This window comes from Takifugu rubripes, chromosome 8, assembly GCF_901000725.2.
Source record: "Takifugu rubripes chromosome 8, fTakRub1.2, whole genome shotgun sequence".
Taxonomy (NCBI): Eukaryota; Metazoa; Chordata; class Actinopteri; order Tetraodontiformes; family Tetraodontidae; genus Takifugu; species Takifugu rubripes.
This window is the reverse complement of record NC_042292.1, coordinates 3,096,733-3,124,485: the sequence shown is the minus strand read 5'-3', so window position 1 is coordinate 3,124,485 and position 27,753 is coordinate 3,096,733. Positions and strand designations below refer to the sequence as shown.

Genomic DNA, 27,753 nt, shown 5'->3' with positions numbered 1-27,753 from the left:
TCACACATGAAGTTCGTCCATGAAGGGGACCTCGTTCAGGTGATCAGAGTCCATTTTTTTGTCCCTGACATGTCACTGACCTCGTAGCAAAGGTCTCAATCACTGTAATGGGCTGTTAGGTATCATTAGAGTCTCTATGACTTTACCTAAATCCTTGCCAAGGTTTTCCACTCAAGGCGTGTGGGCAGACACGCAAATCTAAGGACACGGAAGCGACAGATTAAGACCTGCGATTGAACAGTTCAAAGCATTCATCAGGCACCTTGCAGCAGATCCGTTACTGCAGCTTTAAAATGAAGACGAACAGAGTTAATTGGTGAATGGGGATGTTGAGGGGCTTGCTTTTTAAAGATTGATCCAGTCAATCCAGTTGCGCTGCGTAGCTCGACCTATTGGGACAGCAAGGATTTAGCTGTCCAGCCCGTTAACCAGCTCTGTCCGACTTTATATTGTTTTAATGTCACCCTGCGGAGGCACTTCAATTTCCATCCTGCCAGCGTTTATGGAGTCACCTCACTTTCTGTGATTTAGGGCATTGTCCTGCATCCAGATCAGCAGCTGGCTCCACCTCCTGGGAGTCAAACCACAGGTCAGCAGCTTTGGCTCAAGGACATAACTCTCACTCTCTGTTGGGAAAAAAACAAAAACATGAACCTCAGAAACAAAGCGGTTTAAGTTGAGAACACTCAATCTTTGAGCTGGTTAATTCATCTTATTTTCCCTCATAAACTTATGAGCAGTGGTGGGTTAACAGTTGCCCCCCCCCCCCAACAAACATCAGATCCTCTAACACTGTCTCATTTCGTCTTTCAGTGCCGGCAGTCACGGCGGGCTTTGAGAACTAAATTATCTATAGCCACAGGTTAAGATTGACACAATCTGAAGGACTTTTCTATCGAACCGAGAAAAGAACTCAAGGACAGAAAATTCCGATTATCCCTCAGCAGCAGGGTTATAATCTTGCAGCCACGGGGCACAAAACTGCACGTTCACAATGTCTTCCAACAGCCTCCATCATTTACAGTTGAGTTACAGGAGAACCGGAATTCAGAGCGATAAACGGGGGATGTGCTTACAGTCTTCTGGGGCTGTTCCAACAAGTTTATATATCAACGTGCATGTGTGTGTACATATATATATATATATATATACAGTATATATATATATATATATATATATATATCCCCCAGTTTTAGGAGAACTCTTCTCCAAAGTGCAGACAGACCATAGGCTGATTTGAATTTGTAAGTTGAACTGGTTTTTGGTCATTGATGAGAGCTGATGTGATTCCACATGCGGTCAAAGCTCATAGCTCCAAGCCAAAATTGGACTTCGGTTGAACTGCAAGTGAACTTTCGTGCCTTCGCATATAGTCTGCAGCTCGTCCAACCCGAGCCGTGAAAATAGATGTTAGAATTGCAGTCAGCTAAATATGTCGGGTTTTTTTTTTAGTTTTTTTTTTTAGTTAGGATATTTTTTAGTTCGGATATTTTGCCCAGAACGAGACCCAATGGTCGAACCCATCTTTGCATGCAGTGACACACAATTAGCTCAGTTCAAACAGGAGCAAGGAACAGGTAAAGCCATGAGGCTCGTGCCGTTCATTAACAAACTACAAATAAAATTCATTGATTGGTTGCAGCAGGAGAACAAACCATCACATCATACTCTGATACTTGTGGTCAAGCTTGGAAGTGTAGTGACCTTCTCTTTTGCTTCCTCTTTTGCTTCCACAGTCACGTCGTATATTTAAACACATAACCCTTAACAAGCACTGTTGAGTAATGTTTCCGTTTGAAGCTACTCAAGCCATGCTCATGTAATAGTGCTTACATATATGATGGATTCCTCTTGATAATGAAGTCTTCTACTCCACCACAGCTCATCATTTTATATGTTCTCTTTTCCTCTTTGGTTTTAGTTTCATGACTTCATAAAATGTCTTAACTGCAAAGAGAAACATAACAAACTATCCTGATTTTCCTCTCCATGCTACTATGAAGAAAATGAGGTTTTTATATATACCGGTATGAATTTTGTGGTGTTTACAGTGGAGAAATGACTGAATCTGGCGTTGACTTTCTAGAAATCACAACAACTGGTCTGTGACCTCTACATCAGATCATGTACGTAAGAGGGGCAGCAGCATTCAGATCTGGTCAGAGTCTGCTTTAATGATGCGTGGCAGTGGAGGATTGTCAGCCTGCTTATTGGCATGAATTTATCTGTCACCATGTAGAGGCTGGCCACCCGAGGACAGCGCCAGAGACTTTTCCAGAAGAACGAAGGAAAGGCCTGCTGTGTCAGTCTTAATTATGCTACGCAGGAGCGTGATTCATATCCTGCTTGTGTTTGCTTCACTCACCTTGCAGTAGTAGCTGCTAAATTTAATGGCATTTCTCAGTTTTTGCTCTCTGCGGCTCCAAGCTCAGGATTCATGGAGACATTTGTCATTTGAGAAGGAAAATTTGTATGCCTTTGATCAAGGAATTTTAAACGTAACACAGCACCAAAGGTAGGTCAGAAAGGGATTTTGTTTTGCCTTTTGTCTGGATTGATTGAATAGTTTCGGTTGAGTGCAGACCCTGGGTAAACACAAATGTAAATGATTTGTGGAAGCATCTTCATGAATAAATGCTGACTGAGAGGGCAAGCAACCAGTGAGCAGCCGGGCCATTGCAGCCTTAATCAGACTGAATTCTCCCACTGCAAGCAGGATAATTGGAGTGTGCTAAAGCACGCCGCCTCGTGCTGCTGGTTATTAGAACCTTTATAATGGTAAACCTGTCATTGCTTGGCAATGAGACTTCAAGTCTGTGCAGAGCGAGACATGAAATCCTTTCAACTCACCACGAGCATTTAAAGGCACTCATCTGGAACTCTTAGGTCCACTTGTCTGGCCGATAAGACCTTTATGAGACTATATTTCACGTCTTACCGCAGCGGTGAGGAGTAATAGGCTGTGGCATTGATATAGCGGTCTGCTGCTAGGAGATTACGGGTGCAGGCGAGAAAACAAAGTTGCTTAAAAGAAAGCAGATTATTTAAATAGTGACATGAGCTGTGAGGTGAGGCTGCACACCAGGTCTGGAGTGCTATACATTTAGGCAAAAGGTAATGGGTTTTAAGTCAGAATATCTTTTTCGTTCTTCTACCACAATGAAATTCTTTTAGGGACGAGGAGGTTTTTGACAAGAGTTTTAATGATCATTATCTGGAGTTCAGAGTAAGGAAATATTTGATTGGTAGCAGAACCTTGGATGATATGGTATCCATATCATTTTCATTTCCACATTGCATATTCATCTTGAGCTGAACTATCCTAATGATGGGTCCCCAAATATATTTAACCATATCTTACTTTCTGTTAAATCTGCACTATATACAGCTGAATCCAGAGGTATCAACCTTTTTTTTCCCCATGGGCTGGCTTTTTTTCTGTGGCAAATTTGGTTTTAATGTGAAAGGTGAGCCTATTTGGCTTTTTTTAACCATTTTTTTCAATGTGGAAACAATTATATTATTATATTAGATTCGATTATATTAACAAAGTGCTCCACAACCCTTCTTCCCTTTCCATGCTAGAATGTTATTGTCTGAAACTAGTAAAACCTCTTTAAATGAATATTAGCTTGCACATATGAGTGTAGAATTGAGTGCTGCAGCCACAGCACAATCACACTGAAATCCATTTTCTTTTCTATTTGTATAAGTTGTGGGAGGCCACAGTTTTTCCTTCTTTTGCTTATACAACAGTGTCAAATGTCAGAGGCGCTGCAGTATGTACATGATTGCACATAAATAAGTTTGAGAGTGGGCTTTGCAGCATACAGTATTTATACAGTTGGCCACCCACACCCGACACCCAGCTCTCCTCTGTTCTCTCCTTCTGAGGGAGGATGTGGGCTCATTTCTGACCTTTTGTCCATGCACCCCCTCCTACATAAACACACACTCTGTCGTGCACTGATATATGCCCGGAGCCTAAGCTTCGGAGCCTTGGGACTAACAAGTCTTTAGCCCAGTCTTGATGCCCCCCCCCCCTTACTTGAAAGCCCCATTTCCCCAGTGGACCCAGTAGGGGAGACGCTGTCACTGACGAGAGATCGACTCACGTGTCAGTGGAAGGGGGAAGGGGCGATATCTGGTCACGCCAAGGAGACGAAAATGCAAACTTATTGTTCTGCTCATGTAAGGCAGGATTTGACTTTATTGGAGAAAGTCAAGGACCTTCTTGCATAATTGACTGCTAATCGTTAGCATGCCAAGTTAAAAAAGAACCAGTGTCCCAGTGGTCTTAAGGCCATATAGGTTCAGACTTTGGTCTTTATCTACAGCATTGCTCTTAACTTTGCAGCTTCACCTCAGAACTTTCCCTTCCTTAGACTCTACAAACAACTTATCCTGTATATTTCCCTCCAAATCTCTCCTCTCACCCTCCCTCATTAATGTACGGCTCACAACAGCCAAGAGCAATAGTTGCATTTTAGTATTCTTGTTACGCAATGCTTTGGGCTTTATTTTCTATAAGTAGATAAGACTAACCACCGCGATGGGATCTACATTATTAATGTTACTGTTTGGGGAAGGAGATCCTCTTTAATTCAGCTTATTAACCTGTAAAATTGGACTCGAAACAAACACAGATGTTCAACCGTCAAGTAGGAACACAAGTAAAGTTTTCTCTATCACAGTGACATGTATTTATGCAGAAATGGGGCCAAAGAACTTTTTACCTATCCTAATGTGACAGCCGGCCTGTTTTAGCCAAATAGCTGAAAAACAATATGTCAGATTATAACATTTTGGTGATGATCAAATGCCAAGCTGCTTTGATCAAAAAGCAAAAACTTTTTGACGTAACCTGGTATTTTCACTGCCTGTGATGAACCGTCAGCTCACCCAAGGGTGGACCCTGCCTTCACCCATTGTATCCTCTCTCTCTGCCCCCTCCCCCCAACCACTATAAAACCGTTTAATTTTCCACAGTGTTTATTTTTACTCATGTCTGAACTTTGTACGCACACAGTTTGAAAATGGGGCTGCATGGTGACGTTTTCTGGCTTTCGCAGGTTATTTTACTCATGTAGAGCCTCCATTTCACAGCAATGAGAAGTGGCAAAGGAGAGAGCACTGCACTCATTTGTGGCCAGGCTTGGCTGGCTCGTTGAGGCCTGGCTGTCCTCTGTGACAAAGCCCTTATTTCTGGAGAGATGGGCCCGTAATCGGACTCATACTCCACACCCTTTCCGTGTAATTGGACTCAGGGTCGCAGATTTTCCTAGAGCTGTCAATCAGGCTGCAGGGAGTAGATTTCAGTGGAAAAAACTGGGAAAAAAGGTCATTGTCTTGTTGTCTGGTTGCATCTACTTTGACTTGCAGATGCAAAGACCAAACTGGAATTTTTTCACTGTTCTAACTTAAGATGTGAATTTTTTTCTTTTTAAAAATACGGTTGTTCACAAAAGTCCATTCCTGGCAGCAAATCAGCTTCTATTGTTCACTGTAAATGCCAGTTAGTGGAGGCCCAGACTGTTAGTCATCCGGAGCACAGTTTGGAGCTGTTTTCAAACACAGACTCTTGCAGTTGTTTTTCTCGTTTATTGAAAGTCCAGTAAGGATCAATTAGCTCCTCATTTCGGCTCATTTGAGCTGCATCGCTCTTCTCCAGCTTTTGAAAAACGAGCAGCCGGGGATTTTCCCTGCGCTAATAAGAAGAGCTGTGTCGTGGCGGTGAGGAGCCTCCTGTCTCAATGTGAGATGGATGCTTTTGGAGCCCTGTGCATGAACTGATAGGGCATATACCTTCTGTTCTGTCTGGGCATGTGAAATCATTATTCACCAGTTTATGGGGTCCTAAATAGGTCTGCACATACTGTATTTGTTCTTACAATGAGACAGCTGTTTCATCACACATGTAACTTTCCATGTGAACGTGGAGGAAATATTTTGTCATTTTCTAACCTTTTTTCTTAATGTTCCGAGACACGGACCTCTCCTTAATGACGGGGATAATTGTGGGCCTGCTACAAACGGCCCTGCTCAAGTGAATCTGACAGCATGCACATAAAAACAAGCGCCGCCTGAGGGAGCCCCAGTATGGAAGCTGTGTAAATTATGTGCCCAGATTGCTTTTCTGGAGTTAATCATCTCCTTTTATGTTATTCATTTGTCAACGGTTATTGTTTGTCAAAGTAATGCGGTCGCGGCACGATATGAAGTGGGATGTAAATTTTGTTTGGGTAGCTCATTGTTATGCGCTAGAAAAGAGGGTGGCCACACTGCAGGATTTACATTTACAATTACAGTCATGATAAAATCATCTCTCATCATAATTCCCAGGATGTCAACTCCAATAGAGGAGTGACTCCACACGACGCATACCAAACAGCTGCTCGGCTCATCGCTTCAGGCCCAGCGATTTACACCACGCACGGCCTTGTCTCTCTAGCTTCTGCAGAGTGTCAGTTCTCCGTCTGTCTAGCACGGTATCTCTGTCCCCGTGTTTTCTTTTTTATTCGTCCTGCAAACATGCTAACTGGTGTACACTCAACACTCTTTAAATGATGAAGATAGCAAATCTGCCAGGACGCCATAATGGCGTTTGCTAAGAGCTGCCCAGTGTTTTGTTTGCTTTCTCTTAAGGATGATGGATGATAGACAGCCCTGCCGTGAGCTAGGTTTATTTTTGTCCTTGTGTTTTCATGAATTTGAAGTGTTGTTTTTGTAGTTCGTGTGGCCTGACCTTTGTTTATTGGGGGGGGGGGGGGGGTCATTACTTTCACCAGCACTGAGTCAAATGAAACAAGGCACTGAGAATAACTACTAAAATCATGCCAGAAAAGACAGAATAGCAATGACACAATATGCAATCTATTAAAATCTAATTGTAACCCTAACTAGAATAAAAATGGAGACGATGTACTTTTATTTAAAGTCCCGGTGGACCAATAAAACATTACATGCTACCATTAACAAAAATCAAAAATGTGATAAAACTAAATGACTGTTGTTTAAGGTCAAGGGTCTCAGCTGAATAAAACTAAAAAGCTTCAACAAAAATTTGAGCAGGTTTTTTATGTATGATGTAATCTTAGTTACTTTTTTTTCCAGAAAGTTTTCTATTTGTAAACAAGTTCTTAAAACCAGATATCTATGTTCATTTACATCAAATTATAAATGTGTCCCTTCAGCAAATCAAGGTGTGCTTAGCTGAACTTCTATTCCACATGCGCTGGTCTTTCAATGCGTAGAAATGCATGTAAATTCTTTGAAATTCTTCAAATCACTTTTGGGAACGAAATAATGACTCTGAATTGGACTGAACCAGATGTTTTGCTCGCATTGTTGAGAGGATTCACTTTGCTTTCTTTCTTTCTCATTCTTTAACTCTACTTTAGTTCTTTTTTTTTTTACCCCGGGGTGTCAAAGTTTGTTGAACGGTGCAACGTGAGAATATCATGCTGCTATCAGTTGACCTTCTGCTCTGTGTCATTCTTAGGCAACCTTTTCTCAGATGTTTGGACCCTCCTCGTCTTTGAATCCATTTAGCGTGAGGGAAGAAATAGTCCAAAAAGCTTTTTTTTTTCCAGAGTTTAATATCTCTGTCACCTCAGCCGAAGCTCTATCACTCAATTATATCTGTGTTGTTTTTGAACATGTTGATCAGGCATCATTCTGTGTATTAATAGTCCTCCAGCCCACCAGCATGTATAGAATTACTGTGCTTCTCTGCAGGTGATACATTTCTCTTCAGATGGAATTGTCTTCAACATAAAGAAGAAAAAAACTACAGAATGAATATTAAAAAAAAATCCAAAGGTGATGTGGAAAGAGTGTGATCATCCTTCCTGAGAATGCTGTCTGCTTCGCTGCATTCAGAACAAATGTGTAAACCTCAGCTCATATTCATATTCCCATGCCTTTCATTACCCCCCTCCCCCCCATTAAAATCGAAGAAAGTTGACACCTATACCTTTGATGCCATCTTTGGCATCATGTTGATTTTCACTTTTCAACTTTGGCCAAAGCACGGGTTGGTATTTATTCCTAAATCAAACTTTAAACTAAATAAAAATTCCCAGTTTGTGTTCAGGCTGACAGCTATGCAACAACGCAGTCCATGCTCTCAATCTATCAGATAATGCATTTGCACGCCCTTTACCATCAAACTATATCCCAGTGTTTTATGGAAAAGCTGACAGCCACTTTTATTTTGGCATAACACCAAATCTCAGGAGTCTATTCACATTTCAAGGCTTTCACCTAATTTTCCGCTCAGAATTGTGTGTAGAAAGAGCTCAAGCACCAGGTCTCGCTTCTACAGGGATCTTCAGTTTCCTTGTCTGTATTCAAGCGTTGCTCTGCATTGTTGATCTTATCAGGGAGGCTGGAGCACAAATCCAGTGAAAGCAGCTTTATTTTAATGTCACAGGTATTAGATTTGCTGAAGAGAGAATATTGAAATGGGATTGAACTCGCAACATTTAAGGATCCCTGCATCTATTCTTGCTTGTGGTGCAGATCTGGCTTTGGAAAATTAGTTTTTCCACACAGGCTTGATGCTAGTCTAGCATTCTTCCATTTCACTGTTCTCATGGAGAAGCCTTGTCTTTCTCCAGTCACACTTCAGACACCCTGCCTGCCTGGAGTTTTATGCTAATGAGGCAGTTTGGAGAAGACTGCGGCAGGGAGAAAGGGGCAATGACAAGAGGCCGGGATTCATCTAACAGACACCTTGTACTGGTAGCATGTAGAACAGAACTTCTCGCCTCATTTGAAGTTTAAGCTATTACATTTAATGTCCAAAAAGCTTCTCTTAAGGCCTAATTACACGTGAGCTGCCAGAAAGTAACATGGCACAATTACAAGGGTTGGAAGGATTGGAGGAGGTAGTCTGTCATTCCACATTTCACAGGGAAACTTGCATAGATGAACAGGGTAAAGGAAATGTTTGATTTCTATTTTATTTTTTTAAAGAAGTAAATGAATACACCTTTTAGACCAGTAAAATGTTGTGGCAACTTACTTATACAGAGACAGGACCAGGAAAATGCCAGGCTTTAGTACAATTACTGTGAATGTACAAACAAGAAATGATGCACTTATTTAGTCTTTAATCTGAATTGGACTACATGTGAAAATATAGTGTCTCCCTTTGGCCGGAAGGGAAATACATCATACCGGATCCAAAGGAGCATGCATGATTAAGGTGTTGGACCCATTGATGTTTCTTAGAAGCTGCTGATAGCTTATTTGTTGGCATTTTTCTGCCCTGGCTCTTAAAGGAAGGAAATGCTCTTGCTGTTTAATATGTGCCCTGTTTTTCCTGATGTTTTTTTTTCCTGCTGGGACCAAACAACAACAAAACTAATTAATTTCTCTACCCACTTCTTGTTCAAAGTAAGCATGTCATGAGATCAGAAGGGTGCAACATGTTTTAGCAGTTAAATTATATTAGCACTTTGCCGCAAATGTCCGGGGTCCCCGCGTCTCTGAAAGAGGTATCAGTGGCCCTTTAAGGAATTCACTCGCTGCTTTTGTTGTTGGTAACCTCAATTAATCCCATTAACAGAATTGTTCTATACATATAGGGGAAAAAGGGGGTGGATTTGTCATGGTCGATCATGCTAGGACTATCTAGGAGAATGGTGGACCAATCTTTACCCCGCAGCTGACCACTTGCTCTTCGGTCAATTAGCCCAAAGAGCCCAGATGCTTTTCTTTGCCATGATAAGGCCCTGTCTTTTTCCCATCAACCTGCTTTAATCGGCTTCTTCCTGGACATCCATGTACAGATTGAAGCTCTATCAGCAGCGGGCAGGGGACGGGCCTGTTCGCTCTCTGCAGTCTTCGCTGCTTAACCAGAGAGGCAGGGGGGCATGAGGGGAGGCATGGGTCGACTGAGATAAGATGATTCGCGTGTCAGTAAAATAAGGAATTCACCACGTAGGCAGGTACCGCTGTGTGTGTGTAAAACTGCTCCGTGACTGGGCTGCTTTCATTTAACCTCCTAAGGTTTTTTGTTTTCCGTCCCCTGAGGTCGCCCATTGACCATCTACAATTTCTCCTCAGCATAGTGTGCTGCCAATCTGCCAAAACGCACTCAAGGTGATCCAAGTACACTGGAGAGAGAACACATGTGAATACGTACTTCATTCTAAAGAGATTTGTGAAGGTACATCGCATTTAATCCCAGCCTAGATTCAGCGGCACGCCGAACACTGGATATCCAGAGGGATATCTTTGTAATTCCATTCCAAATGCAAGCCTATTTCTTCCGCTTCACTTCCCTTCAGTCAGCAGCCCTTTGCTGAGTGATGGAAACAATGGGAGAGCCAAGGAGGCTGTTTTTCTGATCGACCATTTTTATTGTTACAGAGGAATTGTGGACCATTGGGTTTTGAAAAAGTCCCTCACTACCCACAGTCCTTGATCTATTTCACCTGTGTCAGTTTCAAAAACTGAGTGAGCACTGAGGCCTCCTGGGGCTGTGTCCACTACCTGCGGATCTTTGCGTCCTTGGTGTTTCACAGAATGTCAACTAGAACAGATCCATCTGCGCCCTCTGGTATCACAGAATCACAAGTCAAGTCGAGCCCACTGGGATGTTAAAAGATTGCTTAGGGAAAAGAACTTTAACCTTTTCCTCTGTTGGGCGAGCAGGACTGGAGTGAATGGAGGTTAGAGGTAAAAATTCTCCATTTCAAATCAGGGATTTGCATTTGTCCTTCCTTTCGATGGCATGATTTGGTTGACTTTTCTCTGACTGCGCCCACATCAGATTCAATGTCACGTGTTCATTATGCAGCTGAGCGCTACCTGTTGGTTTGGTGGAACTGATTGTTTTTTGATGACAGTTTAGAAGGTGACTTACATATTTAGTTAATGCTTAATATTAGCTGAAAGGGCATTGAAATGCACTGGGGCAAGTGTGCAAAATTGGAATTCTTGCAAGAGTTGATGCTTAAAAAACGCTCTAACCTTTCAGTGATCTTGGATACTTTTGCCTCACCGTATATATGAAGTCAGTTCTATATCGGAGTTGTGTTGTTTGAACTCTTTTTTTAGAGAGCATTTTGTTCCTGCTTTATTGAGTATTTGGAAAAGGTTTTAATTGATACAGGTTGCCATTTACATGGCTGATGGACCAAGGTTATTAAGGGGCTTTTAAACAGCATCAGAGCCTGTCACAATGTTGGACCTGGCTCTCTATCTGAGAAGAGCCTTTCAGCTGCAATTCAAAAGTGTTTTCTCAGAATGCAGCTGATCATGTGGAATTTGCTTTTACAACCTACTTTCATCCAGACATACCCCAGGGAGTGCACCCAGGGCAGGATGAAAAAAACTAGCGTGGCCAAATGGTTATCCATCAGGCTCCAGTCTCTCTCTCCACAGGGGGATATGGTCAAAGCAACACACTCTCACACATAGTCGCTGTTTGTTCACTCCAATTGCCACCTCCGAGAACACCAGCAATTAAATTGGCTACACGAACCTTTTTTTTCTTGTTTTTTGGGGCACAAGTGCAAGCCTTCCCATTACAGCTGAAAGTTTACCGTTTTGCCCAAATCCTAGAAGTTATTTTGTGGTCATCTGGCCTGAGGAATAGATCTTTATTCTTTTTGGGTGAAGTAAAACAGCTGCATGGAGAATGAGGGTTGAAGCTAATCTCAGTCATTCCTTTTCCAGTCATTTTCAGCAAGGTTCTTGATCCAAGCATGAAGAGCCTGTCTGAGCAGTGCAGTTGTGTTTTCTTAAGTGTCAACATGTCATGTAGCAGAGTATTTTCATCATCTTTGGGGTCGCAGACCGAAGCCGACTGTCATGTGCAAACAACAGCACAGAATCGACAGAAATTGCCAATTACAACCACAATGCACCAAAGTGGCTTTTAGAGCCAGACAATGAGATATCTTGAATCTTCACTGAGACACTGAATTACTTCTACTCCTCCATCTACATGAGGAGTGCGTTTCCATTTTAACTCTTTGATTACTTTGTGGAGGCAGTGATTGTGAGGCCAACCTTGATTAGCTCAATTTATTCCCGGGTGACGCCAGAGGGCCATTTAGGGAAGTTTTTACATACTCGTTCCGTTCGTCAAGATTGGAGGCAGGCATGATTTGAATCTTAATACATCCCTGCAGCAGAATAAAAGTGAATGCAGTCACCACTCTGCCTGTGCGTGCGCGTGAGAGAGATACTCCATATCTAAGATAAAATGTCCTCAAATTATGCTTTGTTGTGATTGTTGCTTTTGGGAGCCACACACTTCTTAACTCTTAATTAGACTGGGAAACTACTGAATCGGCAAGATGTGCTGCAGCGAAAGTCTCGCTTGTTACAACCGCTTCCTATTACCACTGCAAAATAATGAATCCAAAATGATTTCCAAAAAAATAAGCAGAGGAGGAGAAATTTACCCCGTATTTTTTATTTTGTATTCAGTTACACTAATCATCAGACATTTTATCCTGGATTTGTATGACAAAAAATTTCAACTGGTCTTGGAGCCTGTAAAAGTGTTGACATTACTAATATTTGGAGATAATCTGCATTCAGCAGATTGTGACCAAGAAATGTGCTTACTTACTGAATGTTCCTAAGCAAAAAAAGAGTCACGGGCTTGTTCTAATTCCAGGTCGCTGTGTATTAAGAAAGTTAATGCCTTAAAAAGTCAGTTCGGGTTATCAACCATGAGTTCTGAACAATTGTGGTACAGTCTCATCTAAATATAGGATGTTATATTTAGATAATTAAATTCTTACAGTAATGGTAACCATGGTATATGCCACCAAAAGTAACGTGGAAATCTAAAGGTTCTACATACTGGATTAGTTCATTAGTCAGGTTACGTATCAATGTCAAACATATGTGTAAACCTAAGTAACAGAGCACAAATATACAACGTTGTGACTTTTGCCCAGTCCTATCTGTAAACTGTATTTTTGTCTTTTCATGTCACAGAGCAGCAATTTGCTTTTAAATGGAAATTCAATTTGGAAGCCCATTGAAAAGACATCCTGGTTTCATGCACCACTGGCCGTATTCAGCCTGTTTAAGGTTGTCTTTGCAGCAGCATTACTGTGGAATACCCTGGCGATAATGTAATGGCCAGGTAATAGAAGCACCAATACGAGTTAGGGGCTGTCTCTTTACAGCAGATACTGGACCAATTTACCCTCCCAAATCTTGCCTTTATCTCTGGGATGATCCCAGACCTGATTTTAGCCAACCGGATGGAGTTTAAGTCACCATTAACCGTGTGAGGATTTGAGGGTTTAAATTTAGGCATCGGATAATCTGTTGTTTTTTTTCCTGGTATCCAATCCAGGTTAATATTCTTCTTTTGACGCTACAGAACAACAGTGGCTGCCTGCCATTGTCTCCAGTAAGCATAATCTGTTTATGCTGACTCTTTTCGCCAGTTTTGACAATGCACATGCATCTAAAAAATGAGGGAAACAATGCAGCGGACATTAATTCTCTTTCTGAGAAGGTCTTATTAGTCTTGAGAGGACATTACCAGGAAATCGCTCTAGATTTATCTTGCTCCGACTCCTGATGTGAGGGGAATTCTTTACCATGACACAATGAGAGCGCTCATCAATTTTGTATTTATGTTGAATTAAAGACTCTTTAAAGAAGCTTCTCCTGGGAAATTATTTCCTCAACATGTGCTTTACTTGCCCACACCTAGCTTTATTTATCTTGATCTGTTTCTTCCTTTTTTTAATCTCCTGAAAACTGAAATCATGCAAATTTGAAAGGATTAAATCTCTGCCGGCTGATTGGATTGTCTCCTGCTCTGTCTCTGGCTGTATTAAGCGTCTGAAACTTTGGATGTATAAAACGATGATGGATGCCTCGCCTTTACATCTGGACTGCTCCGAGCTGACCTCAGCAGAAGTCAGGAGAAAAAGAGCCAGTCTGATTTACCGAGCAGGCCAGTTAAAGGAGACGAGGGCATGGATGACTGATTCACCTGCGAGTTTTGTGTCATTTTTCTTCACTTTTGCCTTGGCCAATACTTTAGAAGAAAGCAAGTCTTTTAAAAATTAGAAAATGCACCCCAGCAAATCCCCAGATCTTCTGATTAGCTATCAACCTCATTTCATTTCCCAATCTTAGTTTCCGGTTTGCTCATTTTCTCTTCGCTAATTAGTCCGCTCAGTCAGAATATTATCTGATCGTCTCTGCAGCCATTTCCATTACTCACTGCTGTCATCCGCTCCTCACAACTCTGAGGTATTAACATTACAGGCACATCATGATCAATTGTTTTAATGGCGGTTTTGGTACTAAGTGCATCTAACATGACCCCGCCATTCATCTCTCGCTAATAATTAGGCCGCGATGAATATTCCGTGAAGGAAAAGGTGTTGAGACCTGGCATCCGGCCCCCTTCATCCACATGCTTACAGTTTGACGGCCAGAGAAAGCAGAAATTATTCAAGCAAATGCCAGTGAGCCTATTATCCCGCGTACACTACGATGAGTCACCGTCCCATTATTGTTAATGCGAGTGAATCCTGGCCACACGGGCATAAATCTTCATAGATCAAAATGTGAAGCCAGGAGGATCACGCCGTACAAATGCAACGATCACATCTTTTTATGTCAGTTTTTCAGCCCACTTTGTCCCAGGGCTTTTCCCTTAAGTGTGCCAGTTTGATAGGACTTGATTTGTCAGCCATCTGTCAGGTGTTGTCTCATCCACCTGCAGGAATTATTGTTGCATCACTGTGGAGGTGATTTGCATCAACTTTATGATTCTGTACTTTACATAACTTTCAATGTGTTTCAAATTAAAATCTGGGATTGTCAGTAACGCCGTCACAGCTCTGTGTAGCCGGAGGCTAATGTGATGAAACTGTAGATATCTACACAGTACAACAAAGGTAGCAGGAGAGTTTCTTTATACCAGCACGAGCTGGTTTGAATCTACAAAAAAGAGCTCATCTTGGAGGTTTTGAAAATGTTTTTTGTTTCGTCTTCTGGCTTCACTCCGGGTTGACTGATTCTTTGTGTTCGGTCAGATATTGTCTGATCTGTTAATGGGAAGATCATTATTAACTTTAACCAGGGTTGTTTGGGTGCAGCGATGAGCTTTAAACCCTGCCTGAAACATTTTAAACTAATTTCCTGTGGTCCAGTAACTGAGTCACCGCTGCATTCTCAAAAACTCAGAGACGGGCCTGTAATTTGCTAACACACCATGATCCTGTGATGGTTTTTCTGCAGCCTTGTAAGACCGGGGTTGACTTAGATCTTCGGATTAAAGACAACATCTCAGAAAGGCTTTTATGGTTACGTTTATATGGACGACAACTTGTCTAACAGCTGCTTGGACAGCCTGATTAGCTGTTTCTCCAACATTAATAACTACCAGTGAAGAAGCTCATGAGGTCTTCACAATAAAGTGGGAAAAGTTGACATGCATCCCAAATACTGTGACTCTTGGGTAATTTGGCTACAGTACGGAAAAGAGGTTATCGTTGTAATGGTGAGTCTGTGTTCACATGGATCTACAGCATTTTTGAATCCCTGCCTCCAAAAGCCATACATTTGTTGCTCATGATTGAGTCTTTGAATTTTAGCTTTCGCGACGCAGCCTGTTGGGACATCCAGTGGTCCATGTCTGCAGAGCATCTACGTATTTATTCTGAAATATTTGCTTCTGCTACAGAGAAAGCTGTGATTGAAAATGAGGTCTGGGGACTGTTGAAGAATAAGTGGTAGATACCTTCTCACCGCATGAATACATGATTTAATCAGCTCAATTAATCAAAAAAAATAATTGCACACTGATTATTTATGATGGCCTATAATAGGAGATATTTCATCAGATCTCCCCAGTGGAATCTGAACCTTTTTTTAACAGATATAAAGTGTGGCTTATGGATAGGGCTTCTGTTCCTTCTGTCATTCCTCACAGCTGGCCTTTCAACACATTCCCTGGAACATCATCACTTATTTCCCATTTCTCTGCGGAGCATTTCCAGATTTATCTTTTTAGTCTTGCTCTGCCAACACAGGACGCTGTTCAAATTGCACAGCTAAGTTTCTTACTGACAGAAGGGGCAATTTAAACTTTGTTTACTCAAAGATAAGCTAAATGCTGCCTAGGCAGGGTGAAGGATGGCTTGCGTGGATAGAGACCGCCATGCATCCCGCTTTTGCTGAGCCTCCATTTGCAGTTGTTGGCAGACTCCTGGAAATATGTAATTTCATGCTTTCAAATTGTTTTCCTCCTCAGCGTCTCTACAGTTTGTGTACATTTGACTCAGCTCGTTTGACGATCTCATTGAATGAATAGGAACAATCAGATCCCAGAATCAATATTCAGTGAAGGCAGGAGGTGTTTCCCTTTTTTTCTCCAAAAAATTGGGATTTGTAAACAATTGTTTTTTTTGTTTTTTTCCGAAGGAAAAGTCTGATTTCCCACACAGATCTGAAACCAGAACAGTCAGTATGAGGTCAGTTCTTTCCATCTGGTGGTCATATCCCTCCAGAATCACAGTAGAGCATTAAAATAAAAATAAAAAAGTTGTGATTATAAGATATTATATAAGTCAACTGACCAGTGATGATTTGATGTATACTATACATAAAGCATCTAAATATTGATCTTAGTAGAAGTAATTTTGTGGCTGGCATCAACATGAAAATGACTTTAACATGACATCAGTTGTGTGTTCTGGAGCCCATTGGCAGTGTAGACATGTACACGTGTGTGTATATAGACAAGTCTGTGTGGTGAGAGAGCCTTTTTAATTGCCCTGCACCCTGCAACCATACCCCCCCACAGCTGGAGAAAAGACCAGAGACATTACTCAGCTATTAAACTGTTATTTGCAGGTGTCACCCACAGCGGGAGCTGCACTGATGGAGGAGAGAACACCCTCCAGCACCACAGCTATATGCACACACACACACACACACACACACACACACACACTGTGTTCAGGCCAGGAAGGTTCAGCCTCTTTACCGCACCACTCACCTCAGTGGGGCGTAACAAAGGGCCAGAAGGGGGGCAGAGGGGGTGAAACATCGGGCCCACGGGGGAGCGTCATGGCACGCTAGCGGAGGGGAGGTCTTCACTCAGCCATGATGAATCAGTGTGGTTTCCTGTTCAGCGCTTTGTTTCTGGCATCTTAGTGGAAGATTAATTAGGTTGTGCTTTAGCCGCTCATACTAACGTGGGTTTGTGTTAGTTGGACCTTCTGTTTGCAAACTATGGACAACTTCTACATGTCCGGAAGCTACTTCTCGCTTTTATCAAACTCCCCATTATACCATACTGATTGCAGTTTGGAATAGTTCAGAGGCTTCATGCGTCGTTCCAGACCGTGATGAGGTTCCAGACCGCTCTCGCACGCTGTTGCTTCACGTTGCGATTTCCCAGAACGCGGCTGCCAGCACCAGTCATTAACGGTCTGAATTACAGGCAGAATAATCACTCCTTTTCAACTGTTTGTCAAAGAGTTATTTATATAGTTTTACAATGAGCTGGACGCTAGTTCCTGGTAGTTATGCCGGCAACACCGGTGAGTGAGCCGAACCCTTCTGACGAGTGACTCCTTTCTTTTTGCGGTCCATTATGCTCCAACTGTGCCAGCTGATGTTTTAGGATGCAGGTTCATTCATTACCCGCTTCATTAGTTCTTCCCCTCAAGGTACGGCACCTTTTTGTGTTTTGCTTTTTTTTCTCTCCTCTAACACTGCGTTTTCTAAGAAGTTGAATAAAGAATGCCAATCAGGCAGTTACCTGTGAAACAGCCCCCCTAGGAGGCTGTCCCTCAAAATAGAAGATCCATAGGGGAGAGTGAAAACTGGATGTGCACGGCTGAGCACAAGCTTGCAAGTTTATTGGAACATTTCTAACATTATTTTGTGCTAATATTTCTTGTCATCATGAACGCCATCAAGCCAAATTTCATTTATTTGAGACACATTTCCATCAGTTTTCCTGGTTGAACTCCAGCATGGTTATTTCCAAATAAATATCTGGGTTTATTCGTTGCTAAAGGAGCCAGTAACTGTATTAGACTCAAGGGACACTTTGAGACTGAAGCACAAATTCCCTTTTGACAAGTTAATGATGTTCTTTCATAACAGACAAATAAAATGACTCCTGCAGGTGCTGCAAAGTCAAACATGATCTACGGTTTTTTTGCTTTGCTTTTTTTTTTTTTCTACAGCAGACAGACGTCTTCGTGCTACACAATGCAGACTGTTTTGACAATAGAGTGATGTCCTGGAGGCCCAACTCCCCTCATATATCATGTTACATGGTGTGTGTCAGACACGCGCAGCTAAAATCCCTGTTGCACACCTGATGGAAATACCGGTTAATGCTTTAAAAAGGTCACATTTCAGCCCCCGGCACTGCCTTTAGTGTCGTCATAGCAACTAACGAGGCTTCTCTGTAACACCCTCTGTGACACCTGGAACCTGGCTATTTTAATATTTGGGCTGTAATTATTTTTATTTCTGTTGCTCTCTTTGTTTACGCAGGAGATTATAGCTTAGCTATAGCTGCTGCAGTTAGTGACGTTTGTTGGCGCCGACAACAAACGTCACAGGCTTGATTAAGGAGGAGGTGTTTGGAATCTGGCTTGGACTTCAGGGTTTAAAACATGATTTAATCAACATTTAAAATGCCCCTGCCCCCGACTTTCTCAGAAAATGTGTGTGATGTGTCAGCCCCACTCTTGCTTTTGTTCACACAAGCATGAAAATGAGAGCGGCAGATAAACATTTACTCTCAGCCCAACTAGCCGGACAGTGAAGCTACACTGCAAACAAGTTCTCCTCATTCAGTTTGCTTTCATCTAGTTTTTCTTGCATTCAAAGCAGATTTCACCAATGGTGGTCCCCACAGAAAGGGATCTTCCATTGTAGCAGGAAGCATCCTCCCGGCGACCGCGCTTCAAACTCCCATCCGCACCCACTGTGATTTTCTGCCAATTACGGGAAAATAAACAGGGAGAATTAATTTTTAGGTGTTCCACAGTCTTGCTTTGAAGATGGGTTTAGATGGCAGACGTGTTGCCTTTGATTCTGCTTTACCACCCATTGCTCCCATAATTGGTTCCCTCTAAATTAGACAATGGTGCTATTTAAATGTCCCGTCGGGTGCCAAAACTGAGTGGCTGCACCAGGCAGCACCTCCAGAGCAGCAGCGGACAGTCGTAAAGAACCCGCCTTGGCCGGGACAACACAAGTACAGCGAGATGAGCACACATTGTGCAGTATGTCTGAGGGGTCTTTATGAAGTGAGTCCAGAGCTGCTGGAGCGAAACCTGAGTGATGTTGCTGTGGGCTTGATGCTGGAGGACAGTTGTGCTTTTGGCGTCTACTTTGACTTTATCGCAGAGCCGCACACAGACTTGCTCTCACTTCCTCCAAAAATAGTGTTTGATGACCATGGTGTGCAAAAACAAAGCTTTGCCTTAAGTCAGCTGTGAGCTAACTGAATTTGTATCTGTGTGCATATACTGTATATGTGGGGCTGGCAGGAGCGCGTCTTCCTCTTTTCTCTGTTGCTTTTACCCTCTGGAAGACATTTTGTGCAACACATTTGTTTGAAAAGAGCCATAATCAATGAACTTTATTTAGATTTAAATAGGATTATGTATATATTGGTGCATAGGCATCTTGACTGCATTGGGCACTTTGAATCCATCCATTTGAACTACGGTGTGGCCTTTACTCTTCTATCCCTGCATTCTCATAGTGGCTCCAGCTTAGGACCAGGAACTAAAGCCGCTGTTGATTAAAACTCAGCAGCTTCCGAGACCCTGGCTCTTCTTCTTCCCACCATGTCTTAGTTGTCTTCACAGAGGAATTCCAGCAGTTTTGTCGGCTATATTTGTCATGCAGGGAGGGGTTTTCAGACAGAATTTATTGTCTTCCCGCTCTAATGAAGCACAGGATAAGTAGCTATACTGGTACTAGCAATCAGAACATCAATGCTGTGTTTGTACTGTTTCCTTCCATGCATTTTTTTGGATTGGCGTATTATTGCCTAGACGAAAAGGTCGCCACCAAAAGAGGTCACACACTCACAATTTCATTGGACGGCCTGTAGCTTTGATTTTGCTCCATATTTGCTGTGGTATTGTTTCGATTAGCTTGCAAGTTCACTTTTTTTTTCCATCCAGTGTTGCATTAATTCTTAATTTTTTTCATCTTATATTGATGATAGGAGAGTTGGAGCATTGTGCAAAGCCTTCTCCAGCACATCCCAAAGATTCTCAACGGGGTTATGAGGTCTGGACTCTGTGGTGGCGATCCACGAGTGAAAAGGAGGTCTCAAGCTCCCTGACCTCCTTCCATTGCTCCGCAGTCCAATCTTTATGCTCCCTAGCAAACTCAAGCCTTGTTTCTGGTTAGCCTCACTGATTAGTGGTTTTCTTAAGGCTACACAAATGTTCGACCCGATTGAGTTCCCACCACATTGTGTGTGTGGAAGTGTTCTTACTGTCACATTTAAAAATAGCCCAGAGTTCTCAGTGATCGTGGAATGTTTAAGTGATCGTCAATCATCATTCAGGAATATTTTCCCAAATTTCCTCAAAGATGGTGGTTCCCCACTGTCCTTCAAATTTTAATGTTTTGGATAGTTTTAAACCCAGTTCTAGTTGTTTCTGCATCTCTTTAGATGTCTTCTCTGATTGATGCAGTCAGTGGTTTGATGCTTCTCAAACAGAACAGCATCCTTTCTACTACAGGACGTGTTGTTCAACATGGTTGCTTAAGAAATGAGAAGCAACTGATGCAATGAGTTACACTGCTGACAATCTGTAACTTTAAACTGGAGAATGTTTTTTTTTTTTCAATTAGCTGTGAGGCTTTTCTCCAATCAACACTAATGTGCATGTTTTTGAATTGTGGCAAGAATCCAGCAAACCCACACACTGAGTTTGAAAGGAAGCGCTAAAAAAACAGTAGAAAGATGATGTTTTCATCACCACTTTACAATTCAGCCTCCCAAAGTGCCTTTAAGCATCATCTGCCTCAAACATTAACAAAGACAAGCAAATGAAGAGCTGACCCCCACAGATAGATACACAGCACTATGCAGGTTTCTTTGCATCACAAACATACTGCGGCATGTTGGGTTTTCAACTCTGAACCCTGAATTGAATCACCACTCAACTAATATTCAAGGCTTAAAGTAACACTCAAGCAAGATGTCACCTGTCACATTAAGTCAGCCAGAGGCATCCAGACTGGTGAAAGAGGCAGGGAACCTGCTGCCGGGAGATTTTCTCTGAATCTCGCCAGTAATTCCCCATGAGCTGAGGCGTTCCTGCCTCACTACCCAGTGACAGATTAACCCCCAACAACTGCGACGCTACCCCACCACTGGCACCAATGCTGCTCAGGGATTTGCCATGCTTGTTTAGTCTTTTGATGGTTGCACATTGTCTTCTCGATCCCTTCCGCGGTGTCACCTTGATTCAAAGCACCAGTGCTAGCTTATTAGCTAAAGGTTGCGTCCATAACATTGCAAAGGGTTGCCCGCAGTCCCGTATTAGGACATCATGTATATGTGGCTATACGCGTCCTCAATGTTGACTGTTAACTCTTGTAGGGCAGACAGCACTCCACATCTGGGGAAAAAGGAAGTTTGGTTAATGTGTAGTAAAGTAGAGTCAGTTTGGCAAAGGCAAACATGGATACACCTGCAAAAAGAAAAGACTGTGCAGTTCCAACAAACAATGGGAAGAAACATCGACATTGGTTAAGCCTGTCAATGGAGTCTCAGAAATTGATAAGATACACCTGCAACGCTACTCTGAGATGTGGCTGACACACAACACTAAACAAGTGCCATGGCAAAAAAAGCACTCACAGAAGTGTAGAAGAGAATAGAAAAATAAACAGGAATTGCTTCAGAGACTACAGCGGAGGCAGGATGCTCTTTCACAGTTTGTTGTCTGCCAGATACCTCCAAAGGTTGATACAGCATGTATTAATAATCATACTGAGCTTATTAAAGCTCAAATCTGGCTAGATCGGCAAGCAGTGACAGGGAAGGTGATCTGAAAACATAGTTTGGTTCATTCACGTCACATTCACTGCTCCCCACCCATAAACTGGGTGACTGATGTGATGTTATAATGTTTACAACTTTATTATCCACGGCTTGGATCTGAATATGTGCTAGGTAGCACAACATTATTGCACATTCACTCTAAATTATTTGCAAATGACTTTATTTGTTGCCGCGTGTAGACACTATAGGCCCCATTTGAGGATTAAGCTGCAAAACTGCTTACTTCTGAAATTCCAGAAGCCATTTTTAGACTGAATTTTCACCCCTCATGCACTATATAGATAAAGCAGATCACCGACTTGTTGTCCAAGGAAGTTTTGTTGGGTAGTATTACAGGAAAAATTAATCTTGGTGCTTCAAGTGCAAATGTGACTGCAGTTTTACATTAGTTGAAACTCTGAATGAGTTAATAATTAAAAGTGTCATATTATTGATAATCCAGTTTACACTACACATAGTTTATTTCAACCCACCCACCACCTTAACCTTATCAGTCTCTGTTTTGCTCTTTAACCTGAAGGAAGAGCTGCACTGCTGCGCTGGCACCTCTGGAAGCACTTGACCTCAGCCGGCTCTCAACCCTGTACCGAGCCAATCAGCATTCAGAACAATGCGTGGTGCCGGTCAGGCTCGCCATTTGGTGCTCAGTGTCTTTGCTTGCAGTGCACGCAACGTGTCAGCAAGGGTCTACCTCTGTGTGTCAGCGTTGTAGCCCAGCAGCTCAAATTACGGATTCTTTTTTCGAACCGTATGGGAAGTTTAATCCCAGTTTTATGGATTCTCTCTTCTCACAGTTAGGAAGTCTTTATTGATGCATTGTCTAACTCGACCTTTGTTGTGCGACACAGACTCGAGGGATTGTCCTCCTGTCCACCTCTTTGATTCAGGCTAGGCTCTACATTGTCTTCAGATGGTACTGATCCCCTGGCTGACTTTTCACCACCTGTTTTAAAATATGTACCATCCATCCCAGCATCCAAGTGTAAGGAATATTATTGTGAGGAAAGGATATTCCAAGAAACAGGTCAATTTGTGTAGCTAGCACTCATTTTTAAGTGCCAGTTAATGGAAATGATAGGATTTAGCTGAACCCATTGATGAACCCCTGCTTGTATGAGCATCCAAGACTAGCTTGTTTTAGTTGGGACCATTATCCAGGTAAAGCTCATGTACCAGTTAATAGGGCTCCTAATGCATTGTTCTATTCCTGCGGATGTCATAGGCATATCGATCTTTTCCTTTTTCCATGTTATATAGTAATTGCCCATCTGCAGTAGTTTTCCGAGGTCGACCATGGTGAATGATCACGCCATCGACCTTTGAAGTTGAAACTGCTACATTCTGACGTCTAATCAACCACAGATTTTGGCTGTTGGTAGACAGCAGTAGAAAGCAGTAGTGACCTGTGTGGACGTATTCATCCCGAGTGACGTCAACATCAAGAAGGTGCAGAAGCCATCCAGAAGCATCATTGCTTTGATTAGATGATTACCCGCCCACGAAGAAGTAGGCAAACATTCTGTGGATGAGCGACATGGAAAGGTTGGGGTCTAAAGTGCAATTTGATCAACACACACTGGGAACTCATCAGTATGCTGCATGCACCTACCACCCACTCCTGTGCCTCACACACTCACACACTCATGACACACAGATACCAGTTAGGTTGGACAAATGACGAGCTAATGAAATCACTCCGACCACCGAGAGATGCTCAGGTTTTATGCACTTGTGTAAATGTCTACATTTAGGTGGTTTTTAGGTTCTTAGTAGCAAATGTGATATCAGGGGATTCAAGGATGAGTCCAAGTCGCTGCGACGCGCCCCCTGTTGTGTCCTTGCAGAGTGCCCACTAGGACTCCTTTCCATGGGACTGGGTGCAGTAAAGCGTATTCTTCATGGAGCACACCCTGACCTTTAAACACCCTGCCCACTACTGTCTTCAGTCTTTTGTCACCGAAATACTGCGTTTTATTCCCAAAGCTCCGTATAGTCAGTGAATCGCACTCAGGGTTCTCTAACATCTCTGAGGATGGCACTAATTACCGCAAAAGCTTTGCATGCTTAATAATCCTTGCAAATAAGACATTTCAGACACATCGGAGGCTTACTTGTCTGTCATCTTTTACAAAGCTGCAGATCATCGTTTCAGATTACTGCAGACCACAACACTGTACTTTTTGGTTCCCACCGAGCTCAAATCCCATGGTGGAGTTTGGAAGCTGATAAACTTCTGTACAGCATAGAAGTCGGTTGTCAAAGAGCGGATCTGCTAATCTACTAAAGCACCGACTGGTTTAGAGATTACAACAGCTGATCGTTGGCCTCATTCGATGATGAAACCCAGTAGCGGCAAATGGTGATTAAGGGTTTTTGCTGAGTGTGAATAATGTTAGCACGTATTCCTGGGTTTATTTTTTCTGTTGTTATTGGAGTGTCTGTGAAAGGTTAACACGCATGAGCAAACAACATCCATTCTATTAAACTTCAAATTAGCATTCCGGTGCTGCTTACAGATTTATACAAAACGGGGATTGTTGTCAGTCGCTCTGCTGCATTCAGGGACCACTGTGTAAGGGGCTGATCAGCACTTTCAATCTCAAATTTATGCACACACCATTCCCCCGCTCCCCTCCACGCTCATATGTTTTCCTGCATAGGGCCATAACTTACCCGTCCTGCACTCTGTTCCTCGTTGTAATTTATTGTATTGTTTTTAATTAAGTGGATGGCAAAGTGCCCGGCGGCTCTAAGACGCGCGCCTCTTTATCTGAGTTTAAATTCAGCGCACACCTACTGTAAACTGGGACCATAAAGTGCAGTAGGTCCCAAACTGCTGTGACGCCATGCGAGCAGTTTGACAAATGTCACCTTTCCGAGGAGAAGAGTGGGGGATAATAAAGCAACGGAGCAACTTCCGAAGCACCAGGACGGTGCCGATTCACAGCTCCTGCAGCCTGGTTTGTGTATTCTCCAGCGAAGAGGATCAGAGAGGAAGCAGCCTTGGATTAGAGAGATGCTCGGCCGCGATAAGGCTGAAGTTTAAATTAAACGTAGCGGCAGGGTTCAGCACGCCGTGAACCAAGCCACAATTCTAATATCTTATGAAACAAGATTACACCACATTAAGGCTGAGTCATGCTCTCAAAATTGTTAAATAAAGAAAAAAAGATCACAACTAATTACTTTATTAATCTACCTGAGTATTTATTCCTACAGCACCAGAAAGCTTAGTAGGCAAAATCCAGTGCAGAGAGACGGACAGAATAAGTAAATTGGTTTAATTATCTGAAGTCCAAGCTGAGAGAAATAGTCAGAGGCTCCGCCATGAATTCTCTCTGATGATTAAATATGATTCCTCCATTCATCGGCTCACCGGAGATGTTGTCTCAAAGGGTATTTCCTGCATAGGTAACTGCTCTCAGGGCTGTTTCCATTCTGGTGGCGCTCTGCCATTCAACAAACACAGCTCGCCGACCTTCCTGACCCTTACAACATTAAATCCTCCGTATTGCAAATGCTTCGTTCAGCCAATCCCGTCTGCACTCACCACCTCTCCCCAAGGGTGCCCCTCGTCATCTTTTCACGGCAGATATTTCCCATCACGGTGACCTTTTGATGTCTCCAGATATTTAGTGTCAATCACATGGTAATTTAGCCTCACAGATGCACGTAGGGCTGTTCACCGCTGTCGTTTTCATGCTCAAATTTAGAGTGACAGTCTTTAGGCATGCTAACATGGATGCTATTGCTCTCGCTCTCTTAGCCTGAGAATTTTATTAAGTAAAAAGGCACCTTATTGTGATGCACTGACCCACACAATTCAGTTCTTAAGAACAAAAGAAACATCAGTGTGACGATGTATTCATTATACTTAAATCAAGACACGTAAGGTTCATGTAGAGTACGTAAATGTTGGCGGTGTAGACTGATGTGAAGCGCTGCTCCACGCTCTGACATGCGGGTTTGAGCTCACGCTGCGTGTGTGCAGGTGAACATGATGGACAGGATGGACGCAGCGGGACAATGTGTCGGTGATGCCTGCTCTCACCAGAGCTCTAACCTTTCCCTCAGCATCCGTCCTGCAGCGTGTGTGCGTGTTTCCTCTGGGCACCTTTTTATCTCACACTGTCCTATTGTTCATCTCTGTCCTCTTCTGCTGCTCATTATGAAGAACCTGTTTATGCGCAAATCTCCAGTGAGAAACACTGCGAGGCAGGGACAGAGAAAAGGAGGGGGGGCGGTGATGTAGAAGGCAGAGGAGAGAATGGAGGAAGAGGACTGAACAAGAGATTTTTATTTTCCCAGTTAGCATTATTACACTGGAAAATGAATGGCTCAATAAACAGTCATAAACAGTTTGCAGGGAAGTAATTACAGAATATTTTGAACTAAAAGTGATTGCCGGCGGGGCGGGGGGGGGAGTGTGAGGTCCACAATTACACATATATTTTTCTAAGTTTGATCGAAACCTGGTCTTAACCCACTTGAAACAGCTGAAAGATAAATGGCCAGATGTGACAATAACATTTCAATCATGTCGAAACCAGTTGAAAATGAGCTGCTGAGAATAATCAGTCTGAAAAATATTGGGCAGCGCCTTGGTCATGAGAAACATAACACCTGCACGTGTGTCAACATGTGGCAGTTATTGTTAGAGTAGATTTCCATCACTCTTGGTTTGAAAAAGTGGGTCGCTTGAGATGATGTGTGATCTGCATCTGAAAGACTGGAGCATCATCATCATCATCATCATCAGGGTAACATCCCATTCCATTTCTCCACTTATCTCTCCTCCCTCTTGACAAACATGATGGAATGATTTCTAACCTCCCGCCACCGGCATCACCTCCCCCCTTCCTTCGCCCTCCCGCTCTGGACACACTCCTCCTATTCATTTCACGCTCTTGCTCTGCTTAAGTTTTCTCGAGTTCCTTACTCATGCGGCTCACACAGGTACTGATGGCCTACATGGAAAAACTGCTCAGGTGCTGGGGGAAAATAGTAGCTAACAGTCTCAGCCGCTCTGCAGTGTCCTGTTTCCATTACCTGAACTCCCACGGAGAAGGTCCAGCTACAGCAGCTCTCCTTCACTCAACACTCGCAACACTTTCTGTCACTCATGCTGCTCGCCCACCGAGCACAGTACGCCACCTTCATCCGGGTTGGAGAGTTTGACCATCGAGGGACTAGATTCGACTCACTGATGGGTCTTGAGGCAAAGCTGTGGTGGGCGGGTACATCCAGTAAATGTTTTTCAAAGCTTCGGACATGTGGCCATACAGTACAGGTATAGTTTCAAACGCTTTTCTGTCAGGGTTTTACAGAACAAACACTTCCATTTGTTGGTAGAAAGGATACTCAAACTAACATCCTGTCTGGGTTCAAAGAGAGGCCATTTTGAAAACTAGGATATAGTTCCAGTGCTGGTGGAATGTTCATCTTCTGCAGTTGTCCTTTATTGGGAGGAGCTTTGTGCCATAACTGAGCATCAGCAGGCATTTTAGCATGTTCAGTTGTTTATAGGTGCCACAAATCTGTCTGGCAGCGTAAATTATGCTTTCACAAACAATCATTTGCTTGCATTTTTTATTCCAATTGGATCCATTAGTACCAAGAAAAAGAGCGGAAACGTGAAGGAAGAAATGCACAGCAGACGTCTCTGTGGTCTCAAGTGA

The 27,753-nt window shown here is 42.8% G+C and overlaps 1 protein-coding gene and 1 long non-coding RNA gene across 3 annotated transcripts in view; one reads left to right on the top strand and one right to left on the bottom strand.

The window, feature by feature from the left end:
* The window catches only part of LOC101068376 (interleukin-1 receptor accessory protein-like 1), a 197,424-nt gene that overhangs the window by 137,813 nt on the left and 31,858 nt on the right, over positions 1–27,753 (top strand). The window lies entirely within an intron of this gene.
* Positions 153–4,754, bottom strand: LOC115250761 (uncharacterized). Its single transcript, XR_003889343.1, has 3 exons — positions 4,737–4,754; positions 513–626; positions 153–198 (listed from the first exon to the last, which is right to left on the bottom strand). It is a non-coding gene; the product is annotated as an uncharacterized lncRNA (long non-coding RNA).